The 6,366-nt window shown below is 42.8% G+C and overlaps 1 long non-coding RNA gene across 1 annotated transcript; it reads right to left on the bottom strand.

Moving 5' to 3' along the window:
* Nucleotides 1-208: 208 nt before the first annotated feature.
* LOC123366079 lies at nucleotides 209-5,933 on the bottom strand. Its single transcript, XR_006577907.1, has 3 exons — nucleotides 5,828-5,933; nucleotides 4,044-4,144; nucleotides 209-260 (listed from the first exon to the last, which is right to left on the bottom strand). It is a non-coding gene; the product is annotated as an uncharacterized LOC123366079 (long non-coding RNA).
* Between the last annotated feature and the right edge of the window lie 433 nt (nucleotides 5,934-6,366).

Consider the following 6,366-nt stretch of genomic DNA (forward strand, 5'->3'; position numbering starts at 1 on the left):
TGGAGACATACCCTGAGGCTAAAATAGGAATAGAACAAGCTAGATGTCTTTAAGTCAGCAGGGCCTAATGAAGTACATCCTAGAATACTTAAGGAATTGGCTGAAGAGATCTCTGAGTCATTAGTGATTATCTCTGAGAACTAGTGGAGCATGGGAGAGATCCCAGAGGACAGGAAAAGGGCAAATATAGTACTTATCTATAAAAAAGGGGAATATGGACAACCCAGGGAATTATAGTCCAGTCAGCTTAACTTCCATACCTGGAAAGATAATGAAATCAAATAAACAAAATCAATTGGTAAGCATCAAGAAGAAAATAAAGTGATAAGTAACAGTCAATATGGATTTGTCAAGAACAAATCATGTCAAACCAACCCAATATCCTTCTTTGACAGGCTAACAATCCTTGTGGCTAGGGGGAAGTAGTAGATGTGATATCTTGATTTTGGTAAGGCTTTTAATACTATCTCACATGACCTGCTCATAAACAAACTAGGGAAATATAGTTTAAATGAACCTAATATAAGGTGGGTGCATAATTGGAAAACTGTACTCTGACTGAGAATCATTGATAACTACTCTATCTGGAAGACTATATCAAATGTGGTCCTGCAAGGATCTGTCCTGGGTCCAGTTCTATTCAATATCTTCATAAATGATTTGGATAATGGCATAGAAAGGACACTCATAAAGTTTGGAGATGATACCACGTACTTTGGAGACCAGGATTAGAATTCAAAATGATCTTGACGAACTGGAGAAATGGTCTGAAATAAGTAGGATGAAATTCAAAATGGACAAATAAAAAAAGTATTACACTTAGGAAGGAATAATCCATTGAATGAATACAAAATGGGAAATGACTGCCTAGAAAAGAATCTGGTGTCAAGAACATAATGTGGATCACAAACTAAATACAAGTCAAAAATGTAACGCTGTGGCAAAAAAAGCAAACATCGTTCTGGGATGTATTCGCAGGAATATTGTCAGCAAGACACGAGAAGTAATTCTTTTACTCCAGTGGTTCTCAAACTTTTGTACTGGTGACCCCTTTCACATAGAAAGCCTCTGAGTGCGACCCCTCCTTATAAATTAAAAACACTTTTTATATATTTAACACCATTATAAATGCTGGAGGCAAAGGGCGGGCTGGGCTGGAGGATGACAGCTCGTGACCCCCCATGTAAGAATCTTGTGACCCCCTGCAGGGTCCCAATCCCCAGTTTGAGAACCCCTGTTTTACTCTACTCAGGATTGATAAAGCCTCACCTGGAGTAGTGTGTCCAGTTCTGGACACCACGCTTAGGGCAGGATATGGACAAATTGGAGCAACTCCAGAGGCAAGCAACAAAAATGATTAAAGGTCTAGAAAACATGACCTATGAGGAAAGATTGAAAAACATGAGTTTGTTTAGTCTGGAGTAGAGAAGACAGAGTGGGGACATGATAATAGTCTTCAAGTATGTAAAAGGTTGTTATAAAGAGAAGGATAAACTGTTCTTCTTATCCACGGAGGACAAGTCAAGAAGTAATGGGCTAAAATTGCAGCATGAGTAGTTTAGGTTAGACATTAGGAAAAGCTTCCTGGCAGGATAGTTAAACACAGGAACAAATTACCTAGGGAGGTTATGGAATCTCCATCGTTGGAGGCTTTTAAGAACAGGTTAGACAAACACCTGTCAGGGATGGTCTAGATAACATTTAGTCCTGCCTCAGTGCAGGGGACTGGACTAGATGACCTATTAAGATCACATCTAGTCCTACATTTCTATGATTCTATTGTGTGTTTGCATGTAATTTCCCCATTCTGTGCCTCTGTTTCTCAGTAAAGAGGCTTAACTCTGCATTGCTGGTAAAGTGATTTGAGATCCCTAGAAGGAAAGCATTAATGAAATGCAAATCCTACTCATAGGATTTCATCTAAGTAGCCTTCCCCATACACTAGCAGACAGGTGGATAAATCAAAGTTGTTTTCATTTTGTGGGAGAGGAGCTGTATGATGTCCCAAGCTGATTCAAACATGAAAAAAAGGATGTGGGGGAGGAAGGAGGGAAAAACAACTAGAAGTTCTAGCTTATTTCTCCCCTCTCCCAGCCCTGCCCCGCCCCGGCAGGTTTACTGAGCCATAGTGCAAAACTAAGCCTTGGTGGCTTGCTGGGCTCTTTCTATCTAACAATGCAACAGTCCTGTGGGAAAAGAAAAGAAGACAAGGAAGCATATTTCTCTGGACGCTCCCAGGATTCCACATTGGGTGCTCTGCGGTACATTTTTCTACACATTTCCAGGAGAGGCTACAAATTTGTCCAAGTTCATTTATACAATGTTCAGTGCAAATTACTATGTACTATGCCAACTGCCTGATTGGTTTTACTAACATCATCTGGTTTAAATTTACTGGTAACTTCTGGAGGCTGGTCAAAAAAAATCAAAATGCAGGATCCTTCCTCTTTGTTGTTTTTATTATTATTTAAAAACTTGTATCTCCTCTGGGAATTCACTGTGGTTGGAAGAACTGCCACTGCGGAGCCAAAGGACATCTTTTATAAAATCAGATTCAGTGCATTCTCCATTTCCTTCTTGAGAACCGCAGCTTAATTATTAAATCAAGAGGACATTCATAAGGATATTGTGCTAATTAATTTGAACTTCCTCTCACTGTTTTAACAACTGCAGCTTCAGAGCTGAACTGGCCTGTCATTGATATTACAGTGTCTGTGTTCTTAACAAATATTAGATCTCTAGGTACTTTCAGATAAGGATCCAAATGACATGCAATGGCTCTAAGAAAAAAAAATTGCCATCACCTCGTGTGTGTAACCAATATAGTTTTTTGCTTTAATGGACATACAGGCACTAGTAAACACTTTAGCCTGATGGACTCCATGAAACCGTAGTAAAATTTACTAGATCATGAAGTCAAGCATCAGAGGGGTAGCCATGTTAGTCTGGAGCTGTAAAAAGTGACAAAAAGTCCTGTGGCACCTTATAGACTAACAGACGTATTGGAGCATAAGCTTTCGTGAGTGAATACCCACTTCACCAGATGCATGTAGTGGAAATTTCCAGAGGCAGGTATAAATATGCAGGCAAGAATCAGTCTAGAAATAATGAGGTTAGTTCAATCAGGGAGGATGAGGCCCTCTTCTAGCAGTTGAGGTGTGAATACCAAGGGAGGAGAAACTGCTTTTGTAGTTGGCTAGCCATTCACAGTCTTTGTTTGACACCATCAGCTCAGGATTCTTGCCTGCATATTTATACCTGCCTCTGGAAATTTCCACTACATGCATCTGACGAAGTGGGTATTCACCCACGAAAGCTTATGCTCCAATACATCTGTTAGTCTATAAGGTGCCACAGGACTCTTTGTCGCTTTTTTCTAGACCATGAAGGCAGCTCGGATTGTAGTAGGACATAAAACAAAATTTCAAATTTCAGTATTTTCTGATGTCGATTTATAGCAAAACTTCCAATGGCACCAAGCATGTCAAACTGTATAGTAGTCAAGGGACGGACATGGCATTGTTAGATCAAGAGCTGATGATAAGAGAAGCGTGTGTCTCAGAAAGAGGAGACATGAAAAGGAACGATGGCAATTTGCTCGCAGAATAACTGAAGGACTGTAAAGATCTTGAAACACTGTCTCTTCTGGTCTCTTACTGACTAGGAGATGATGTTCTGCAAACACTTGAGGAAATGAGGTGGTGGGTAAGAGATTAAATTTAGGCATAAAACATCCCTTATAAAAGGAAATACTACAGTACTCTGCAGTTATCACACTGCACTGTCACTACTGTAAGCTGCTATGTTTTGAGACAGGACTTCAGAATTCTGTAGTGGCATTTTACAAGGAATTATACGTGTCTTTAAAATATAACATGTTACCAGTAAATCAAAATACTCTCTTGATAGCCAAGTGGTCAGTTTTACAATCAATCTCTGCAGGTCCAGGGGTATAATCTTACACATCCCAAACCCATAAACCACCACATGTTCCTTAAGATCCCATCTAAAAGAAAGCTGTGCACATAGTGGTGAAGACTTACTCTTGGAGTCTGATCCACTGTATCAATGCCACCCAAACAAATAGGATTGATGGAAGAGTGCCAGTCTCTGCACATCCTAGGAAGGTTTTGCAATGAGTCCCCTGAAACACAGAAAATAGTTGCTGTTTAAAGCCATCTGGATCAACTACAAGCCGACAGTGGATGCTTTTGGTGTTACACTGTAGCACAGATACAAGCAGAATAAGCTTATGCACCAACAAACAGAATCACTCCCACTCAATGTTCTCAGCAAAGGCAGCAAAAGTAAACAAGGGCTTGATAGTCATTGTTTGTTCTTGGATAAATTTAAACTCTTTGGGCTTGATGCTGAGAAGCGCTGAGCATTTTTAGCTCCCATTAGTTTCAAAGGGAGTTGAAGGCACTCAACATCTCTCAGGGAGGTGCTCAGCAACCCGCAAGATTGAGCCCTTTAATTGGTATTTTGCCCCTTCGTTGCCACTGGTGTGGGCATGGGTTCTGACAACAGTTCTACAAACAGCTCTGTGGACTGGCCATTCAACTGCCTGGAATGTCAAGGGCAGGCTGGGTCTCTCCAGATAAATGCACTCAGTAAGGGCTTGGAGTTGAGGGCGTTCAGAACCTCACTGGCTCAGGCCCTAGATCACACCCAGGCCAATTCACGTGTCTAAGTGCTGTGCCCACGTGGGGCCTGAGCATGGAAACAGTTAATGTGCAGCCCGAGGAGCAGTAATTGATATAGAGCGTCATAAGAACATGGCACCTGATGCTATTTGCTGTAAGTGACATGGCAAGAAACAGATTGTAACCACCCAATAGCCACATAACGTGCAATTTGGCATTGACTCCAGAGCAGTTATTAAAAGCTGCTTCACCACAAACAGGAGCTTAGTGTCTGCCACCACAAACTTGCACTCACTTTCCAAAACAAGGGATAGTTGCACAGTGACTGTGCTCTCATGCTGGAGAAGATGAAGCCAAAAAATTTCTGGGGCAGAGTCTCAGTCCCTCTATGGCAGTGCCAAGCAGCCCTAAAGCGTCCATATTTGCCTCCAGGAGGGCACCTCCCTGCTCAGGGTAATCCCCAGATTACATAGTTCTGTGCCACAGCCCTGATCCCATGCAGGATCATGTCCAGGGGGAAATGGGTATGGCTGGAGTGCTCCTTGAGGGCTGGAATGGCTCTGTATTATGCCTGGAGACTGGCTAGAGTTAAAGCCACCTTTGTGCAATCTTCCCCACTCCCAAACTTCATTGAGTACCAAAAGGATGGTCCTGAGGATCTGGCCCCCAATTTTAAATGCAAATTAGAAATGGGCTGAGGAGACCTAGTTTTGCAAAACCAAGACTCAATCTAGGGGCAATTCTGGCCCACAATCCCTTCTCTCTGAGCAGCACAACATTAGGAGAAACGCTTCTGACACAGTATGACTGACTCTTGCAAGGAAAGATTTTTTGACTTCAATGCCTGTGAGGTCTTGATACGGGGAGGACGACTCTCAGGGGTGTAGCAGAGCAAGAAGCAGAGGCGATTCCTGCCATCTCTCCTCTGACATGGCTGTAGTAACTAGGGTGACCAGACAGCAAGTGTGAAAAATCGGGATGGGGGTGGAGGGTGGGGGTAATAGGCTTTTATATAAGAAAAAGCCTCAAATATCAGGACTGTCCCTATAAAATCAGGACATCTGGTCACCCTAGTAGGACTCTGGGGGATGTGCCCTTTCCACAGTAGCCTCTTCAGCTCTGGAAACTTTCTGCTTATCAATTTGATATGGATGGGGGGTGGGGGAGTGGCTGAGACTTACCTGTCCTTCCTTTGCTCTCGCTTCTTCAAATTGCTGCAGTATTTCAGTTTCTACACTTCTCCCCATGCTGCCATGGCATAAACAACCCTTTCTCTGTGTGTGTCCCTCCATCAAGAAAGCTGGCTTGTCTGAGAAAGAAGTAACAGGGGCTTCCTCCGTTTCAGGAAGAGGCAGAAAAAGTCTGAGTTTTCAAAATCAACAACTACTTCCTGATGGTCATTACAGGCTCAGCTGCAGCTAATGAAAGAGGAGACTGGTGGAAAGCTGTTCACCATATAATGCTGCCTGTGCAAACCACACTCTGTGGCTGGGCCACATAGAGAGGTTGATGAGCCTGGGCAAACAGGGTTTTAGCTCAGAGTGTAGTAGGATGATCAGATAGCAAATGTGAAAAATCAGGACAGGGGTTGGGGGGTAATAGGTGCCTACATAAGAAAAAGCCCTGAATATCAGGACAGTCCCTATAAAATCGGGACAGCTGGTCACCCTAGAGTGTAGAACAGGGGTGGCCGGGTGGGCAAACTTTTTGGCCTGAAGGC

The sequence above is a fragment of the Mauremys mutica genome, chromosome 3, assembly GCF_020497125.1.
Source record: "Mauremys mutica isolate MM-2020 ecotype Southern chromosome 3, ASM2049712v1, whole genome shotgun sequence".
NCBI lineage: Eukaryota > Metazoa > Chordata > Testudines > Geoemydidae > Mauremys > Mauremys mutica.